At 37.7% G+C, this 20,032-nt stretch overlaps 1 protein-coding gene and 1 long non-coding RNA gene across 7 annotated transcripts in view; both read left to right on the forward strand.

The window, feature by feature from the left end:
* LOC114243233 (uncharacterized) overlaps positions 1-15,346 on the forward strand; it is a 72,851-nt gene extending 57,505 nt beyond the window's left edge. Inside the window, exon 5 of the long non-coding RNA XR_003624685.2 lies at positions 15,279-15,346. This is a non-coding gene — a long non-coding RNA (uncharacterized LOC114243233). The remainder of the gene's footprint in view (positions 1-15,278) is intronic.
* The window catches only part of Rbp6 (RNA-binding protein 6), a 564,515-nt gene that overhangs the window by 84,042 nt on the left and 460,441 nt on the right, over positions 1-20,032 (forward strand). The window lies entirely within an intron of this gene.

Here is a 20,032-nt window from a genome sequence, read left to right on the forward strand (position 1 = left end):
TGCTGTGTTCAGGGCTGTCGCTCCTGGTTGGCACACCTGCATTAATTAAGAGACTTAGCCGTTCCATTAATGAGAGACCCGAATCGTCGGGTGGCAACCCTGGCCCTGACTTAACATCGCCCTGGTTACACTTTGATTGATTTAGGTAAACAAGATCTACACTTTGTTGAGAAATTTAAGTTGCTTCAGTTCGTAATTTAATGTGCCTATAAATTTAGATTTATTTTAGATGGAGTAAGCGTGTTTTCGTGGAGATTTTGAGATTTCAATCGTTTGAGAAGACAAATTCATTGACAGCGTAAATGCGTATGACATCAATAGAAAGAACATAAATAACAGTTAAAAAAAGGAATTTAAGTGACAATTACATTGTTAAAATTTTATGTTCGTTCATAAAGTATAGGTAGATAATTGGCAACATCTCTGATTGAAGATGTAACTTTTCTTAAAAAAAATATTGCCTTTGTAGGCAGACTAGCATACAGCCCACCTGATAGTGAGTGGTTACCGTCGCCCATAGACTTCAGCAACGTTGGGGGCAGAATCAAGCTTCTGCCTACTGTAAAGTATTCTCCACAAGCCCCGTTTGAAGAAGAATATGTCATAGCGCTCACGAAATACCGTGGAGGGGAGGGAGCTCATTCTAAGCCCAGACCATGCGTGGCAAAAAAGATCTTTGGAAACGCACTATCGATGAACGCCGTGGTTCAAGGTAGTATGGATGAACTCTACTCCGGTGGCGGGCGGCGGCAGAGCGCTAAAGATGTAACTGTTGATGTAAAATGGGTTGTAACTGCTTAACATGGCCAGCACTGCATTATCTACGAGATCATCTGTGTCTGTCCTTCAATAATAATCGGACAGACAGCTATCAAATAAAACCCATCTAACTCGAAATCGTTTAAGTCTAATAACACGGCAATTACATTTGTGTTTAAGTACTTTTGTAATTTATTTAATCGAAAACAGATTTAGGATTTCGATCTACATTTATACGGGTCACTTGGTTGAAGCACTTAAATCCTTGATCAATGTTTCAGTTCCGTAATGACCAATGTCTGACGACTGATCCATTATTGGGACATTGATTTGTTTAATACAGTTTGATGCTTTTAATAGTCCGGCTGTTTTGTTTATTGATGAATAATTATATTTTTATGAAATTTACGCGCTAGAATCTTCCCTGTTTCTGGTGTTTTATTTTTGCATCCACTAATTTTGCATTGTATCTTTTACGAAATATAGAAAACTCCGACTTCGCATTCCTCAATTAGCATATTACGTCTAATGAAGATGCCCAGATTGTATCTCTTCTCAGTAAACAAAACCCTTTTAACAATTGACAGCATTGTCTTTTAAATATTATAATATACTAGCGACCCGCCCTCGCTTCGGAAACATTAAAACACACATGAAACCAAAAAAAACAAAAAATTAAAAAAAGTAGCCTATGTTCATCAGGGACAATGTCGGCTTCTAATGGAAAAAGAATTTTTCAAATCGGTCCAGTAGTTTCGGAGCCTATTCGAAACAAACAAATATTTCCTCTTTATAATATTAGTATAGATATCTCAATAAAACCACAAAATGTGGTACTCAAATCTGTTTGTATTAGCATACAAAATATTCGTTTATACAAGCGATATTAGCTCGTCATTCTTTTAGTGGAGTAAGAGCCAATTGTCTTTGGAAAGAATATTTCATTTAATTTTGAAGCTGTAATGTGTCTATCCCTTCTCACGATACACGCAACAATTCACTTTAATTCGAGCATCGTTTGCATTATCAGATTTGTCAGTAAACAGTATAAAAAGAATAGAAGATAACATAAGTAAAAACTCAAGATTTAAATATAATCTATACTAATATTATAAAGCGGAAAGATTTGTTTGTTTGTTTGTTTCGAATAGGCTCCGAAACTACTGGACCGATTTGAAAAATTATTTTTCCATTAGAAGCCGACATTGTCCCTGATGAACATAGGCTACTTTTTAAAAAAAAAAATTTATTTTATTTTTTTGTTTGCATGTGTGTTTTAATGTTTCCGAAGCGAAGCGAGGGCAGGTCGCTAGTTCCAAAATAAAATAAGTTTGAAAATATTGATGATACCGAAATTTGTTTACTGTTTATTTATTATATGTATAAACGTTTTTAAATATGTTTTATAAGGTAATCATTTAACGATAGTAGAGTGTATTTTGAGCCTACAAGGGCTTGCGTCACCGTTCCGGCAATTTCTTTCAGCAGTTTAAAAAAACGCGCACTCTTTTGGTCTCTGTTGCGCTCGGTATTAAATAGATTTTATGATATTTCTATTTCTTTCTATTTCATGAGCACGCCAACCAGCAAAGACCACGTCTACCGATCTATGCCTAAAGGCCTGCCTATTTCTGCCGTGAAGCAGTAATGCGTTTCGGTCTGAAGGGTAGGGTAGCCGTTGTAACTATACTGAGATCTTACAGCTTATATCTCAAAGTGGGTGGCGCATTTACGTTGTAGATGTCTATGGGCTCCAGTAACCACTTAACACCAGGTGGGCTGTGAGCTCGTCCACCCGTCTAAGCAATAAAAAAAAAGTCGAACCTAGGTATTTTTGGCTTACCAAAAAATCACTCGCATACAATTTTGCTAATCGTAGCTTGGCTTTAATTAATACATCTCAGTTTATTTTATAATATTTCATTGTTACTAATATTTAATTATAATAATAATAATTTTAATAATAATATTTAATAGTTTATTGTCTATCAAAAACTTTTTATACAAATACTGCATTTTTTCTTCAAATATAATTTTATAATTAATGGCGCATCGGAGTTTATTATAGTTAAATATGACATTTGTTTAAGGTTCCCCCAAATGTCACTTGACTGGGACACATGCGATGGTAAATTCCAATATTGAGCGTCATAAATATACCACGTCTCGGTAGATCGGCACAGTGATATGTTTTTTGTTCGTCTCCAGCGACAGATATTGGTATCATATACAAAACCTTGTTTCTTGGTCGTGACATTCAAAGGTTGAGACATTTGTTTAAATCACGTATTTTCCATTGTGAGATTTATTTTGACTAAGCATGTCCACATCACCTTGATCTAAAAATATAGTCGTCTTTTTCAAGTGACATCTTCTAACGAAGGTTGACGATTTTAAGGAGTCGAGAAGATTAGACTCAACACTACTAAAAAAGAACCAGGTCCTTAAGATATACGAATTGGGCAGGTTTTTCAACCACGGTGTTCACGAGCGTCGTGTATATCTGATATCGATCTTGTAATAAATTCAAATATGTCTGACTCTTTATTGTGTCACGCACGTTGAATTATATATCGTTATTGTGTTGTATGTCCCATGATTGTGTGTAATTTTTTTTTCACATTTTACAAATCCTAATACATGTTTTCTTTTTTGACGCCAGAACGTCATAATAATATTATCTTTTATTAATCAGCATCAGCGACACTATCTTTGCAATCGATATCGATTCGAATCGATATTTTCACTATTTTTCTTTTTCTACTAACCATCGTTACTTCTATACTAATATATAGCGACCCGCCCTCGCTTCGCTTCGGAAACATTAAAACACACATGAAACCAAAAAAATAGAATATTTTTTTTTTTTTTAAATTTGCCTATGTTCATCAGGGACAATGTCGGCTTCTAATGGAAAAAGAATCTTTCAAATCGGTCCAGATAGTTTCGGAGCCTATTCGAAACAAACAAACAAACAAATCTTTCCTCTTTATAATATTAGTATAGATAAATCTACAGTGGTTTTTACGGATGTTCCGTTATAACTACTGAACCATGCATCCCATTGACTTGAAACTTGGTATCCATGTAGAAAATACATGAACTTAATGGATAGGCTAATATTTATATGAGTGTTGGACTCCCTACACCAGTTGCGGGGGCGTTAATGGTCAGAATCTTTGTGAGGGTGAGAAATAAGAATGTTAATTTTAAATGCCCAGTCCAACGGACAGGCATAGCTAGTTTACTTATAAGAAAATACGTGTTTAAAAAAATGACGTAATTATGACTGAAGGAAAATATTTCTTAGACATACATTTTTTAGGACGAGTACCAAAAAAATACTTTTTATTTATTAGATTGCCGAAAAGGGTCATTATGACTGTCCACAATCTCACTTTAACGAGTCATTTGGTACCTTAAGGATTAGGGAGAGACTTAGCATTTATTTGTAACAGACATCATACACATACTATCAGGCTCTAGAATGAACACTCCTCACGATTTTACCTGACCGCTGCATTTCATTCATAATTGTGACGCATGTTCATTTCGTGAGAAATGCGCGTCTTCAAACTGAATTAATAAGAAAATTATCGCGTCAATACGATAGCCGTGTTATTAGAATCATATTTGATGAGAACTCTATGAACCCACTTCACGATTAGTTTTGAACTCACGATGATCAAAACGAGCGTTATTACATTAATAAATCTTATCACAATCAATGTACGTGGAATAAAATGTGTAAGTGATAAGTGCGTTTAAGAATAAACCGATGGGAATCTTTCTTTTCTCTAAATCTAATATCGATTTATTTTGTTATAACTTGTTAGCATACGTTTATTTGAATTACATTATGTGTATAATATAAAAATTATGTGTAAAATGTATATAAGTAGCATTACATTCTTCGATAACGTTACCAATTGAACTAAAATATAATGTTTTTTATCTTTAAGTCAATGTCAATCACTTAAGGTTAACTACAATAGTATGGCTTACTAACTAAGTATATTAGTCTTCGCTTTTTTATTTATTTCTTAGATGGGTGGACGAGCTCACAGCCCACCTGGTGTTAAGTGGTTACCGGAGCCCATAGACATCTACAATGGCTGTCCCACCTTTCAAACCGAAACGCATTACTGCTTCACGGCAGAAATAGGCGGGATGGTGGTACCTACCCGTGCGGACTCATAAGAGGTCCTACCTCCAGTAGAAATTATGATCATCACAATTTAACCGTCATCACTATTGACACCTCAACATTTAGATTCACGCACATTCAATTTTGTCTTGTTATTGATATTTTGAAGAAAAAAACAACAACAAAAAAACTGTCTATTCCCATAGAAAATTAGTCTAATCTAAAGCTGATCAATAGTTACCAAAACTAATCAAATTGTTTGACAAGCAGAGGAGAAAATGATACTTAAATAATTTTGCCTCTCTGATGCATATTTTTCGGGATTCTGCAGCGCAACGAATTCTGTGCAGTTTCTAATTGAATAAAACACGTGGGTTGTTGCGTATGTGTGCGTGCGGACATGCCACATTTGTGGTTTTACATTTTCTTTTTATACGTTTCATTATCCTATATTTTATGCATTTTATTGCGGTTTATGTGTATAAAAAAGAGAACAATGTATTTTATTTTTAAAATACGAATATAATTTGCTGTTTGGATTTTAGGAAAACACATTGGTCGTACTTTCAAGAAAGACAAAATAATGAATTGCAAAACGTATTTTTCTAAAACTCACTGGAGAACTAGATAGGTGTTATAACTACTTGTTTCATTCAGCTCACAAAAAAGATCCAAATATCATCAGCAATGACGTAAATTTAAAAATTTTGCTTGTTTGACTTTTTCGTAAAGAAAATGGTATATTCGGCAGGATTTTAATTTTAGTCGATCAATACGAATACACTGGTGGTCTGACCTGGATTTAAAAATAAATAAATAATATGTTATACATATATATTGTATTTGTGATACAGAGCGCCGCAGCTTTCAAAAGGTTAGCAATAAATGCACATTCCGTTTGTAGAACGTCGGCCATTTGTCGCATCCGCTAAGCCCTCTTGATTTGTATTGAAATACTGCCAGTCCTACTTATATCGTCATAAATTACAATAGGCTATAAAATAACATTATAATTGCTTATAAAAGAAGTTTCGAAATTACGTAAAAATGTATGTAAGTAAAAGATGATTGCTATTACAAAATAATTTTAAATTTGATCAAACGTTTGAAAATTACGAAAATGTTTCTGATACAGAAAACCGTGTTTTAGCTATCGTTAAGTACACGTGTTGTGAAGCGATCGTGCACGTGCTCGTTCGCCTGTACCCGCATGTGCCCTTTCCTGTAATACAAATTGGTTATTAATATCAGAATAGCCGTGCCTTCATACGTTTTCATGGTTTTTGTTGAATAGCTAGTGTGTGTGATTTTATGGAAATAACTGTACGAGAAAAAAATTGGATAACTCTTTTGGAAGCATGCCATCTGTATGTGTGATAATGACGCTCTTTGGATATTTATTGATCTACAGACTTTTAACAGTAGAATCATTTTTTACTGCAGTGAATTATTAAATGGGGTAGGTACCACCACCCTGCCTATTTCTGCCGTGAATCAGTAATGCGTTTCGGTTTGAAGGGTGGGGCAGCCGTTGTAAATATACTTGAGACCTAAGAACTTATATCTCAAGGTGGGTGGCGCATTTACATTGTGGATGTCTATGGGCTCCAGTAACCACTTAACACCAGGTGGGCTGTGAGCTCGTCCAACCAGCTAAGTAATAAATAAATAAAAATATGGGGTCATGGCCCACCTGGCGTTAAGGGATTATCGCAGCTCCTAGGCATGACTACGGGACTGCCATCACCCGCCTTGAAGTATGGAGGTGGAAGACTCAATTGTATGCATATTTTATATAATCTGTTCAGTTTCTCTCAAACCTCTCAAACGCTTACTTTGCGGCAGAAGCTGCTCAATAAGCATTACGAGCCAAATAAATAGGGTGACGTAAACACGTGTAAGTAAAGATTATAAAATTGTATACAAAGTTCAAAACTGCTTAAATGTTTCTAGCGAAAATCACAATGACATTCAATTAGATTAGATTATTACGAAAACATTGTATGTATTCTTGATATGAATTGACTATGGAGAACATCCATTGTTGCGGATCTCGTATATATATTCAGTTGGATTAAAACCCAATCTATTTTTGTTATTCTGCCAGAAGAGATTATATTCTTTGCGTACGCTTTTTGTATGGCACTCGAAATATAATTTTCGTATATAATAAAAGTCGTAAAAATTATTGTTACTTTCTCGGTATCGAGGATTTTTGTACGAAACTATGGACTGTGGTGAATAAATTGAGCGGGTCGATTTTTTATTCATTCGTACGTAATTGCGTATCGGAAAATTATACGTAATCGGGTTCTCGTGCTTTCATTTTCGGTTGAATTGTTAGTTATGTTAGTTTTGTGAGCTACGTAATTCTGTTTTTTTTTATTTTTTAGAGAAAAATTCATGTGCGCATTTTGTAACAAACTTATACAGTTGTCATAATGTTGGTGATCGAAGGAGATCGCACGTCAGCTAACGTTAAATGATTAGTGGAGAGCATAGAAATCATTATGTGAATGGTATAATTTTTTTTATTTATTTATACTTTATTTCAGTTATATATTTTTTTTAAAACCATAATATTTTGTTAGTAAGAATTACTTATAATCTATGTAAGTAACTTAAAAAATGTAACACATAAATATCATTACATACATTTTATATCATTACATTTTTATGTAATTTTTTTTCCTTCCAAGTGCCTGCTGCAAAGGCTATTAATCAGCAGTCCCTCGATCTTGCTCGATATGATTTTCAGAAGACTGTTGCTACTGTCTGTATAATGACTGTCCTTTTCTAGAAACTGTCATTAATACGGGAGGATTTGGTACTAATAGATCAAGATGGTTGGATTCACACCAGTTCGATGAACAGTGACTTAGCTTGTCATTGTTTTGACTGTGGGTAAAATCATATTCAGATCAGATTTTGGCTCGACTTTATTGGCATTAAAAACATAATCTTCTGGTTAACAGAGATACAGACTATTTTCAGTACGTTAATAATAGACCATCTGCAGTCTGCCTCATGAGCATGTCTGTCCTATTGATATTAAGATTCGCATTTCGTCGTAAAAAGTATTGTAATTTTACTACTATACTTACTATTTTATATTGATTTTTATATTAAATCTAATTTCTCAATTAAGTTTTTATACCATTCTAGTCAATTGGAAGTGACATAGCATTTCATCTAAGTAATATTTGATAAGAATACATTTGCATGAATACTTCTCAATTTATGGGTTGAAATAATTCGAAAGGCTGCAAATTCAGACCAAGGGAAGAAGCACGCGATGGATGGATCAGGTGTCGCAGTATGAAGAGATGATCCTAAAAACTTGATAGAGCGCTATCAAGCTAGTAACAGAAATCTATCTATGGAGAGAATAAACGAACTGAAGTCGTCGTGGCCTAAATGATAAGAAAGACCTCCGGTGCATTCGTGTTGAACGACGCACCGGTGTTCGAATCCGAGGCAGATTCCAATTTTTCTAGTGAAATACGTACTCAACAAATGTTCACGATTGACTTCCACGGGGAAGGAATAACGTCGTGTAATAAAAATCAAACCCGCAAAATTATAATGCCTAATTACTGGTGGTAGGACCTCTTGTGAGTCCGCGCGGGTAGGTACCACCCTGCGTATTTCTACCGTGAAGCAGTAATGCGTTTCGGTTTGAAGGGTGGGATAGCCGTTGTAACTATACTGAGACCTTAGAACTTGTATCTCAAGGTGAGTGGCGCATTTACGTTGTAGATGTCTATGGGCTCCAGTAATCACTTAACACCAGGTGAGCTGTGAGCTCGTCCACCTATCAAGGCAATAAAAAAAGGCATGAAATACTAATGACCTTCTCTGAGTGAAAAAATGAACAGCAGAATGATTCCGAATAATAAATTCCAAATATTGAAACATGTTGCGTTACCTAACATTTATATTATACTAACATCGTTAAAGTTATTGGGAACCAACTTGTATATGTGATCGAAAAGACCGTTATTTTGGATGGCAATGATGTGGATGGACATTGCGAGATACCAGCATTCGATGACGATTATTGTGTGGGGAACTGTCAAAATATTCTGGAATATTCTGTTCCCGAACAAAACTTGCTGGGAAGCGAAATTTTACTTACAATTTTACATCGTATCTTTTATTTGCACCGCGAGACGTAACGCGTGGAATACGCGATACAGTCATTAATGACAGTTGATGATCACAGCACACTGGTATATACTCAGTAAATGGTATAAGCTGGTATCTGCCGGTAAATATACTGAGACCTTAGACCTTATTACTCAAGGTGGGTGGCGCATTTACGTGGTAGATGTCTATGGGCTCTAGTAACCACTTAACACCAGGTGGGCTGTGAGCTCGTCCACCTATCTAAGCAAAAAAATAAAAAAATGTATAATACTCAAAGAGCTCATCCTTTAATGACTAAGTTGGTTTTTAGGACACCTATAGTAAAAGATAGGGTGTGGCTATTCTAGATACCACACAGCCAAAATATTTGTAACGATAGCAATTTAATACTACACATGCCGTTTGCCTTCTAACATGAACAATTTAGGCATATAACTGATATTATATCATCTAGTCATTTCGTAGATACGTTAGTTACGATAGAATTAGATAACAAAAACAATCTAGCATTAATATAAATTGAACTTGATACATTTACTCGTGTGACCATTAAATTAGATTTACCGTATAAACATTTTTTAAAGCTTTTTTATTTATTGCTTAGATGGGTGGACGAGCTCACAGCCCACCTGGTGTTAAGTGGTTACTGGAGCCCATAGACATCCACAACGTAAATGCGCCACCCACCTTGACATATAAGTTATAAGGTCTTAGTACAGTTACAACGGCTGCCCCACCCTTCAAACCGAAACGCATTACTGCTTCACGGCAGAAATAGGTAGGGTGGTGGTACCCACCCGCGCGGACTCACAAGAGGTCCTACCACCAGTAATAGACTGGCTCTTTGATAGTCAATTAGTGTTTTTCGTTCTTAATATAAATTTTATACATTAGTAAAAAAAGTATTTCCTGCTACGAAATATGATGGTTGTTTTTGGCGTTTTGGTTCGTTTACTTTGAAAGAGTATTCGCGCTTATTGTTCGATATCGCTTGTTTGCATTCGGTTTATTAAATTGGATTTTATTAATTGCTGATATGTTTGAAGCTTGATCGTTTTTAGTGATGATTTTTATGTTAAACAAATAAAAATATTTATGTGTTTTTTTAAATAACACATCCCTATAATACTAGCAGGGACGATGTATAAAGCGTTTAAAATAATACACATTTACGTAATAACAATGATGCAATTGAAACCGCATTAAAAATCCTAAGAATAATTTAAAAATTCTACATATATTCTACATTAATCTTAAGCATTAAAATTATTAAATAACGATGCTTAAAATACGTATCAAATCAATGTAGGATCAAAATTTTTGATAATTTTTGTCTATAACATTTTATCTATACTAATATTATAAAGAGGAAAGATTTGTTTGTTTGTTTGTTTCGAATAGGCTCCGAAACTACTGGACCGATTTGAAAAATTCCTTTTCCATTAGAAGCCGACATTGTCCCTGATGAACATAGGCTACTTTTTTTATTATTTTTTAAATTTTTTTTTTTGGTTTCATGTGTGTTTTAATGTTTCCGAAGCGAAGCGAGGGCGGGTCGCTAATCAACTATAAAATTTAAGATAAGCTACTGAATCTGTTTTTGTTTGTTTATTGCTTAGATGGGTGGACGAGTTCACAGCCCACCTGGTGTTAAGTGATTACTGGAACCCTTAGACATCTACAACGTAAATGCGCCACCCGCCTTGAGATATAAGCTACAAGATCTCAGCATAGCTACAACGGCTGCCCTGCCTTTCAAACCGAAACGCATTACTGCTTCACAGCAGAAATAGGCGGGGTGGCGGTACCTACCCGTGCTGACTCACAAGAGGTCCTATCACCAGTAATTACGCAAATTATAATTTTGCGGGTTTGATTTTTATTACAGGATGTTGTTATTCCTTCACCGTGGAAGTCAATCGTGAACATTTTTCAAGTACGTATTTCATTTGAAAAATTGGTACCCGCCTGCGGGATTCGAACACCGTTGAATCGCTAGATAAGAATGCACTGGACGTTTTATCCTTTAGGCCACGATCTAATCCGGTAATACGAAAAAAATTAAAGTTCAAACTGTTACTACGAGTATGTAGGCGTCAAGATACAATATTACTTGCGCAAGTTTGATAAAGAAAATTAAGATCGTACAGAAATATTCCACGATGAATCGAATGCGTCGCCGGCGTCATTTTTGCGTCACGTCGCGTCACGCACGCAGAGACCGCGCCCGCGCCGGTCGGCGTCATTGAAAACCTCGTGACTGTCGCTATTTACTAACTCGTTTCATTGCACTGATTGAAACGTTTATGCCAATTATTCACAAAGGTACAATATTAGTCTTTGTAATTAAATAATCGATTTATTCTTACATTACGTTCTCCTACCTATGCTGATAGCCTTGAGAGACTATTTCAGCTTCTCCTTGACGTGTAGGTAAGCTCACGGAGCTCGAGCCGGGAGTGTTGCTAACACTGCGCCTAGCAAGAGCAGTGCTTCGCGGAATCTACCACTGGATCGGAAACGCGACCCACTTAGAAGATCCGGCGAGAAACTCAATGGCTTTGTCTATGGGTTAATTCGCTCGTCGAGCCCTTCGTGATACATTACGACGATGGAACGTTTGATTTATGCTAACGCATAAAACCGAATCTTCAAGGAAATGTTTTAGTTGCACGTTGCGAACAACTTATTCTCGCATAAAAATGTGTTTATTTTGTAACGTTTATATAAAAATTGTGGTATTTTTATTTAAATACTCGCTTATGCTCCTGTATGAGGACAATTTTTTTTTTTTATTTTTTTTTTATTGCCCTTGTAGGCAGACGAGCATACGGCCCACCTGATGGTGAGTGGTTACCGTCGCCCATGGACTTCAGCAATGCCAGGGGCAGAGCCAAGCCGCTGCCTACAATTCTAGTGATAGTAAACAAATATTTGTTACAGTTTGCATTGTGTCACTACTGTATGATATTGAGACCTCAGATTCAAATACATTTCGAGTAAAATATTTTATTTTATTAAATCGACATAATTAGCGCATACGTTCTTTTCAAAGCCATTATGAATAGATTCTACATTAAAACTCGTATCTCTATACTTATACTAGTATATAAACATGAATTGCTGTTTGTTAGTCTTGCTAAAACTCGAGAACGGCTGGACCGATTTGGCTATATTTATATTTGGCTATATATGTGCTTATAGATTAAAAATTGCACCGCCACTCTTCCACCTCTTTCCGTAAATGTCTTGAAATGTGACTTAGGGTATTCTCTGAGTATACTGGAATACTGTGGTCGCCAGCTAGCATCTGTTAGTGGCAGGGCGTGAGCTCGCAGGTATGGGTATAGAAATATTACGTATTTCTGTCGCAAACCAGTCATACGTTCCGGTTTGAGACAACCGTTAGATGATACAATTGAGACTTCGTCTTCATGTCTTGAAGTGGGTAGCGGGATTCACGATATGATATGAGCTCTGAAAATGATTTTACAACAGGCGTGTCATGGCCTCGTTCACATAACGTATTAATTTATTTAATGTACTGTAATGTAATTCACTGGTGGTAGGACCTCTTGTGAGTCCGCACGGGTAGGTACCACCACCCCACCTATTTCCACCGTGAAGCAGTAATGCGTTTCGGTTCGAAGGGTGGGTAGCCGTTGTAACTATACTGAGACCTTAGAACTTATATCTCGAGGTGGGTGGCGCATTTACGTTGTAGATGTCTATGGGCTCCAGTAACCACTTAACACCAGGTGGGCTGTGAGCTCGTCCATCCATCTAAGCAATAAATAAAAAAAAGTAACGTATCCTGTATAATACTATATAATTCTTAGTATAGTTAACTATAATTCTTTAGTTGCTTAAATAAGTGGACGAGCTCACCGCCCATCTAGTGGTAACATGAGCACATAGATATCAACAACGTAAATATCGCTACTCACCTTGAGACATGAGTTCTAAATCTCAGTTTTATAGGGCAACGGTTCCCGCGGCCTTCAAGGCGAAACGCATTACTGCTTCACGACAGAAATAGGTAGAGTGGTATCTACCTATGCGGGTTCACAACACGTCCTACCACCAGTAAAATCTAAATCTATGAAGTCCTAAACGATTGATGTTAACTGGAATAAATAAATTTTTGAGTTACATTTTCCTGTAATGGGATTCAAACTCGAATGAAATCATCACTTTTATGAAGAAAAAAAAGCTATAAATTTAATTTAGGGTTTTAGTATAATAGCGTTTATAATCTACACGCATTAATATTCGGCGCTCGCGTGTTTGCTGTAGTCTGTGATGAAATGATGAACGTCTAATATTTAAAATACCAGCTGTCCTTTGAAATGAATTCTCGAACATAGCGATGGTTTATTTAAATTTATTTTTCCGGACGCATGCGTCATCGGGCGTTTGTCTAGTCTTGGACCGTCATGTGACTCGAACGTCGAAATTTTCCAACATCTAAAACTGATTAGTATATTTCTAGAATGTATTTGTATAGACCGACCATTTATTTTAAGAGATACGTGGAAAACTACATGCCGTTTCATTTTAGAATCTTACGAATAAGTAGCTAAATTTTATATTAGTACAATTCTATTCGACGGTGCTAAAGAGGTTGATATTTATAGATTACATCTTTTAGTTGTGGAAAAGTGTACATTAAAAGATTGTAAACAAAAAATTCAACCATTTTCAAACACTGAATCTTAAGCATTATTCAAGGAATAAATCACGTTATAGTTCACTTTCCTTGGCGACTTTAAAAATGACGTCCGAAAATTATTCATTAGATTTATAAGACAAAATGAAAGATAACGAGCTCTTGAAATTATCAAAGTCCATGTGACGTTGTCGTAGCTAATGTAATGATGTAATTTATTAAACCGCGGTAAAATATTTCAAAATTTCAAATATTGTACGAACTTGTTGGGTACTTTTCAAAACATCGTTTTTCACTGCAATAAATTGGCACAGTACTCCTAGTGTAAAAATAATAATGTTCATTGTCACTGTGTTTTATTGTGACATCTGATTTATCTCTAGTTTAAATTTACGTTTTCGATTTTAGTGATAAACTATAAATTTTTCGTTTTTGGGTTCCGTAGTCCAATCTCAAGAAACAAAGCAACATTATGCTCACGAATGGATTTTTTTATTGTCTAGACAGATTAACGAGCTCACGGCCCATCATCACCCCACTGGTATCGGTGCTATATGATTACCGAAGCCGACCGTCTACTGACTATTTCCGCCGTGAAACAGTGATGCGTTTCGGTTTGACTGAGACCTTAGAACTCATATTTTAAGATGGGTGACGGAATTAACGTCGTCGATGTCTATAGAATCCGGTAACTACTTAACACTTAGTGGGCCAGGAGCTCATACACCAGTCTGTCTATACGATTGTAAAATAACTAGTCTACCGATTGTAAAAATTAAATTGTAAAATATCAATTTGGAATCAAAGTTATGCATTTGTGTTTGTTTTAATTTGGTGTGCAATAAAGCATGCTATATGATTTTTTTCTCTTAGTTGTAAAAATAGCACGGAAAATTCTTAAGCGATAATTAGCATGTGCAGTTTTGTTCGGTAGGCAATTCTAAATATCATATAAAGTACATAGTTCTCATATTAAGTTTATGTTAACGTATTTTTTATGAGGTTTTCGTTTTTAAAGTCATAAGCAGTGTTTCAGTCGAATCTGTTCTACTGATATTTTTAAAATATTCAATATATCTTTCCCGTTTTAAAACTATAAAGGCATTATTTATGGTTAACCGACTTGTCAATAAATACCTTATGCTAATCAAAATAAACATATTAAAAACCTAAAATACCGACCAATTACTTTGCCATTTCCATTGCCAAATTCTATTAAGGAAAATTAATGGGTATTTTAATAAAAATAAATTTAAAGTATTTTCGGTGTGCGTCAAGATGCGTCTCATTATGTCTAGGGGCGTGTGATAAATGAGCATATTGGAAAACGCCTTGGCACGCCTTACGCGTCACGATGACGGGATATAAATGAGTTTTATATTGTCTGTTCTCACCTAAGCCCATCTCTCAGCTCGACCTTATAACCGATCGGGAACAGCTAGCTACAAAATGTCGACTTGTTTCATTCATTTTGCGACAGGACCAACTTAGATCGCTCAAATGTTTGGCCGTTGTCCAAAGCAGTAAATTAACGCCTTTTTCTATTGTTTTCAGGTAAATCGTCGAAAGACATCTCTGAGGAGCAAAGGAAAGCAGCGCGGTCTCTTTGCGGCTACGTGACTGAGTCGCTGTGGGGTTGATGTTTCTCGGACAAAATTTACCAACGCTAACAAAATGAAAATGAGACCTATTTTTCTGAGAAACGCACCGATCCAATAAATGTTGATCATTGATGATAGCCAACGACTTTTATTTTTAATTATATTGTTACATTGTATAGTTGTTATTTTTGAACAATTTTAAGGCGAATGTAAATAGGCAGTGTCCACGCTTTGTTTTTTCAAATGATTTCGTTACGGCGAAAGTCGAAAGGTGGGAAACTCGAGAGTTAGCAAAAACAGTCATCTAGTTAGAGATGATTGCCAAACTTTAATATAATGTATACGTTGTTCGGCCATAGTCTGCTCAAGTGGTTTTGGCAAGCAGAGAGGTTTCTGCTTTGCTTAATCAGATGCACCTTAATGATATAGAACGAGCAAATCTCGTAATGAGTTTGGAGCCGCCTAACAAAGTGAGGTCTCTATTATTTGACAATATAATATAAAGTGAATGTTTTTGATGGAAGAATAGAATTAAATGATAGGATAGCACAGGATTTCCTGTAATGAAAAAAACAAAAAATCTGCAATTGGTAGTCATTAATGTTAGATAATTTTTTTTAATATTTAATGATCTGGTAAATAAAGTCTTTAAACCAAGTCAGAGACTTAATTAAGAGTAGATTTTTTTTTATCATTACCGTTGTAGACATATGAACATATGAGTCATCTAATTGTGAGCAGTCATCGTCGCTTGTGAATATCATCCAGAGGCAGAGCCAAGCTGCTGCCCACTGCTGAAACTAGGTAACTAAAATTACCCGCTAATCCTCCACATGAGGATGTAAGTAGTAACTGTAGTAAACATAGTAACACGTAATTTACTTGCAAGCGCGTAGTGTTGCGATGTATTGAGCGATAAATTCTTTGAACTGTCGCCTGCGAATGACGGTGCATTCGTACATTGATTCATTGATTGAAGAGCAACGTTTGTTTTAGTAGTTTAATGTGATACCACATTTCATTCTCGTAGCCGTAAAAAGCTGCTATTAAAGAGCTAAGATTTTGTCTTGTCTATTGCGTACTTATAATACATACACGTCAAGAATGAAAATATCACCAAACGGTACGTAATATATTTAGAGATGTTAACTCTTATTGAGAATCGACCCCAAGCCTTTGGTGCAGTAGTCATGATCAGTAATAAAAGAAGCTCGGTAGGCATTCCAAGCACCGGTCACCGTTCTCGTCGAACACGTCGATAGGTTCGTCGTGGATCTTAACCCACTTAAGACACAGCCCACTGAGTTTCTCGCCGGATCTTCTCAGTGGGTCGCTATTCCGATCCGGTACTAGATTCAGCGAAGCGCTGCTCTTGCTAGGGTAGAAGTTAGCAAAGTCTCCCAGGCCGAGCCCCGTGAGCTCGCCTATACATTCGGCGAAGCTAGCATAGCCCGAGGCTACTTGCAATAGGTAGGCAAAAGAAACGAGCCGAAAATCTTATACCTTTAAACGAGAAATTCTTGTATATTAATATATATGTAGGTATATAATTCGAATCTCGGAAACGGCTCCAACGATTTTCATAAAACTTAGTATACAGAGGATTTCGGGGGCGATAAATCGATCTAGCTAAGATTTATTTTCAAAAAATGTTGTTTTATTCGTGTTTTCAATAATCAATTCTTCCCGACATCTATTGGCGAATAATAATACTATTTTTCTTAATTGAGGGCAACTAACCGCTTTAAAGACACAACAAGATGGCGTTATAAAAAAAAAACCGAGCCAAGCTCGGTCATCATCTAGTATGACATTATTCAGAGTCACATTTCTACTACTACTTCGCGATCAACAGGCTCAGGCTTTGAAAATTGGAAAATTACCGTCGATCCGTTGCGATAAATCTGTTGAACTGTCGTCGGCAAGTGGCGACTGTGCGCGATTGTTGATTGATTCGTTGATTGAAGAGCCCTATTCGTTTTAGCAACGTACCGAACGACACAGTCTTAATTGCTGTCGGAGATTGCTGAATTGGACCATTATTGTTTTCAAATAGGCACGTAGTTTGTTCACGAGAGAATTGTAGTATTTAAATTTAATTCAAGAAAATGTTCGATAGGTCCATCTTCAGTTTCATTTAAATTCTTATTATAACATCTAAACAGTACTAATATTGGAATTCCTAGTGGTAAAATTCCATAGAATTGAACTTGTCTAACACCTTAAAAACCCAATTTTATGAAGTACATTCCATATAGAAAATCCCGAATCAAGCTCTTCCAAATGTGTCAAACACACATTTTGTACTTCGATATTAAAACGCTTTTTATTATCAGGAGCATCTTGGAGTAGTCTGTTACAAAATAAAATTCAGTAAGTTTTGTTTTCAATAACTAAGTCATTTTGAAATTGAATTAGATTGAATTTTATTTTTTCTTGCGCTAGGTAGGCGAGGTTTTAGCAGAGATCATAGAAATCAGAACGTCAATAATGCCGTCCACTGAAACATGAAGTCAATATCTCACTCAATTGTATTCGTATTGAACAACGGTTGTCATACCCTTCAGACCGGAGCGCAGGATTATGGTACGACTCGTCAGTAAAATAATATGTATTTTTTTTATTCCTACCTATGCTGATAGCCTTGAGAGGCTATTTCAGCTTCGCCCTAACGTTAGTAGGTGAGCTCGCGGGGCTCAACCGGAGAGTTGCTAACACTGACCCTAGCAAGAGCAGTGCTTCGCAGAATCTACCACCGGATCGGAAACGCGACCCACTGAGAAGATCCGGCGAGAAACTCAGTGGGCTGTGTCTATGGGTTAGTTCGCTCGTCGAACCCTTCGTCGCGAGCGACGGGTTCGACGAGGACGGTGACCGGTGCTTGTGGTGCCTAAAAGCACCGTTAATGGATCAGGAGGATCCGTAATGACGTGCTTTGGGCGACGTCGACGGTTTACCATTCGGTCTACTGGGTCGGGTATGTAATTTCCAGCGGCTACGATGAGAGGGTTCTCATGTCGTGCCGCCTTCTCAAAATGGCGCAGCGATGCCGACTGTAGATACTTACTAAGGGAGTCGAGCTCCAGGTCGTCGTGGAGATCCACATTCCTAAGGAACCAAGGCGCTCCGACGGCTATCCTGCAGAATCGTGATTGAATAACCTGAAGGGATTTCAAGTTGGTGCGGGCTGCGTGAGCGAACACTACGCTTGCATACGTCATGACGGGGCGTATACAAGTTTTGTAGAGAGTTACCTTATTTCGGAGGGACAGTTTGCTTCGACTACAAAGCATTGGATAGAGTCGTCCTAGAATAAACGCGGCGCGGTCGCGTACCGTTTTTATATGGGGACGGAATGTCATCCCTCTGTCGAGGGTGACGCCTAGATATTTGACCTTCGAGACCCACGGAATGGGCTGGCCAAAGAGAGTGATGGGACTAACGGCGGAGGTGTTTGCGCGCCTACTACGGAGTGGGATGCTCGAAGTGATGTTCGGAGGGCGACCCCTTTTGAAGAGCACCGCTGCGCTTTTCGTGGGGTTGATGTCTATTCGCCACTTCCGGAACCACTGTCCCAGGGTGGCTACTGCGATCTGGAGTCGCCGATGAAGCAGCGACATCTTCCTACACGAGTAGTAGATAGCCGTGTCGTCGGCGAAGAGCGCTAGATGGGTCTCCGGAGACCGGGGTATATCATTGATATACAAACTAAATAATAACGGGGAGAGCGCGGAGCCTTGCGGGACTCCGGCGGTCAGTTGACGGGGACGAGAACGAGTTCCCTCTACTCGATATCGAAACGAACGGTTCGACAAGAAGTCTCGAATGATGAGCACGAGTCTGTCTGGCACTCCCATGTTGTACAGTTTATAAATTAAACCGTTGTGCCAGACTTTGTCGAACGCCTTCGCGATGTCGAAGAAGAGGGCGCCGGTCGGGATTTGTTTACGCCTATTTAGTCCTATCAGAATGTGCTCCGTGAGGCGGTGCACTTGTTGTACGCACGAGTGTTTAGAGCGGAATCCGAACTGTTCGTCAATGAGAATTTTGTTCGCGGTAACAAAATCCCAGAGGCGTTTCCTAAGGAGCCGTTCGTAAATTTTTCCTATCGTCGAGAGGAGACTAATCGGACGGTAACTAGAAGTTTCGTTTGTCGGTTTGCCCGGCTTATGTATACCGATAACGTCCGCTTCTTTCCACACCGCGGGAAAGATGCAGTGCGTCATAGCGGCATTTAAAATGGTAGCCAACATTGCTATCAGTTGGACTGGCAAAAATTTTAGCGCGCGGTTGTGGATGCCGTCGGAGCCGGGTGCCTTCCTAGGTTGGAGGTTGTGGATCGCGTATCTAACTTCGTCAGTGGTAATGGGGGGTAACGCGTCCGAGGGCGGCAGGGAAGCTCTGCGCTCGACCTCCCTGTCGACTAACTCGGTGTGTTCGGGGTCCGCGTGTTGAGTGCTGGTGGTGCACTGCTCTTGCAGTGCATCGGCCAGCAGCTCAGCCTTGTCATCGTCATCGAATGCCGGTGGTTGGCCTGAAGGGCGTATGAGGGGAGGCATAGTAGCGGTAGTTTCGGATTTGAGAGTCCTAGCTAGTCGCCAGTATGCTTGGTGGGAGGGCGCGAGTTGTTCTAGATAACTATGCCAATTATCGTTACGCGCGTCGCTTAAGCGGGAGTGGACTTCGCGTTGTAGACGACGCATCCGA

The sequence above is a fragment of the Bombyx mandarina genome, chromosome 10, assembly GCF_030267445.1.
Source record: "Bombyx mandarina strain Sakado chromosome 10, ASM3026744v2".
NCBI classification, from domain to species: Eukaryota; Metazoa; Arthropoda; class Insecta; order Lepidoptera; family Bombycidae; genus Bombyx; species Bombyx mandarina.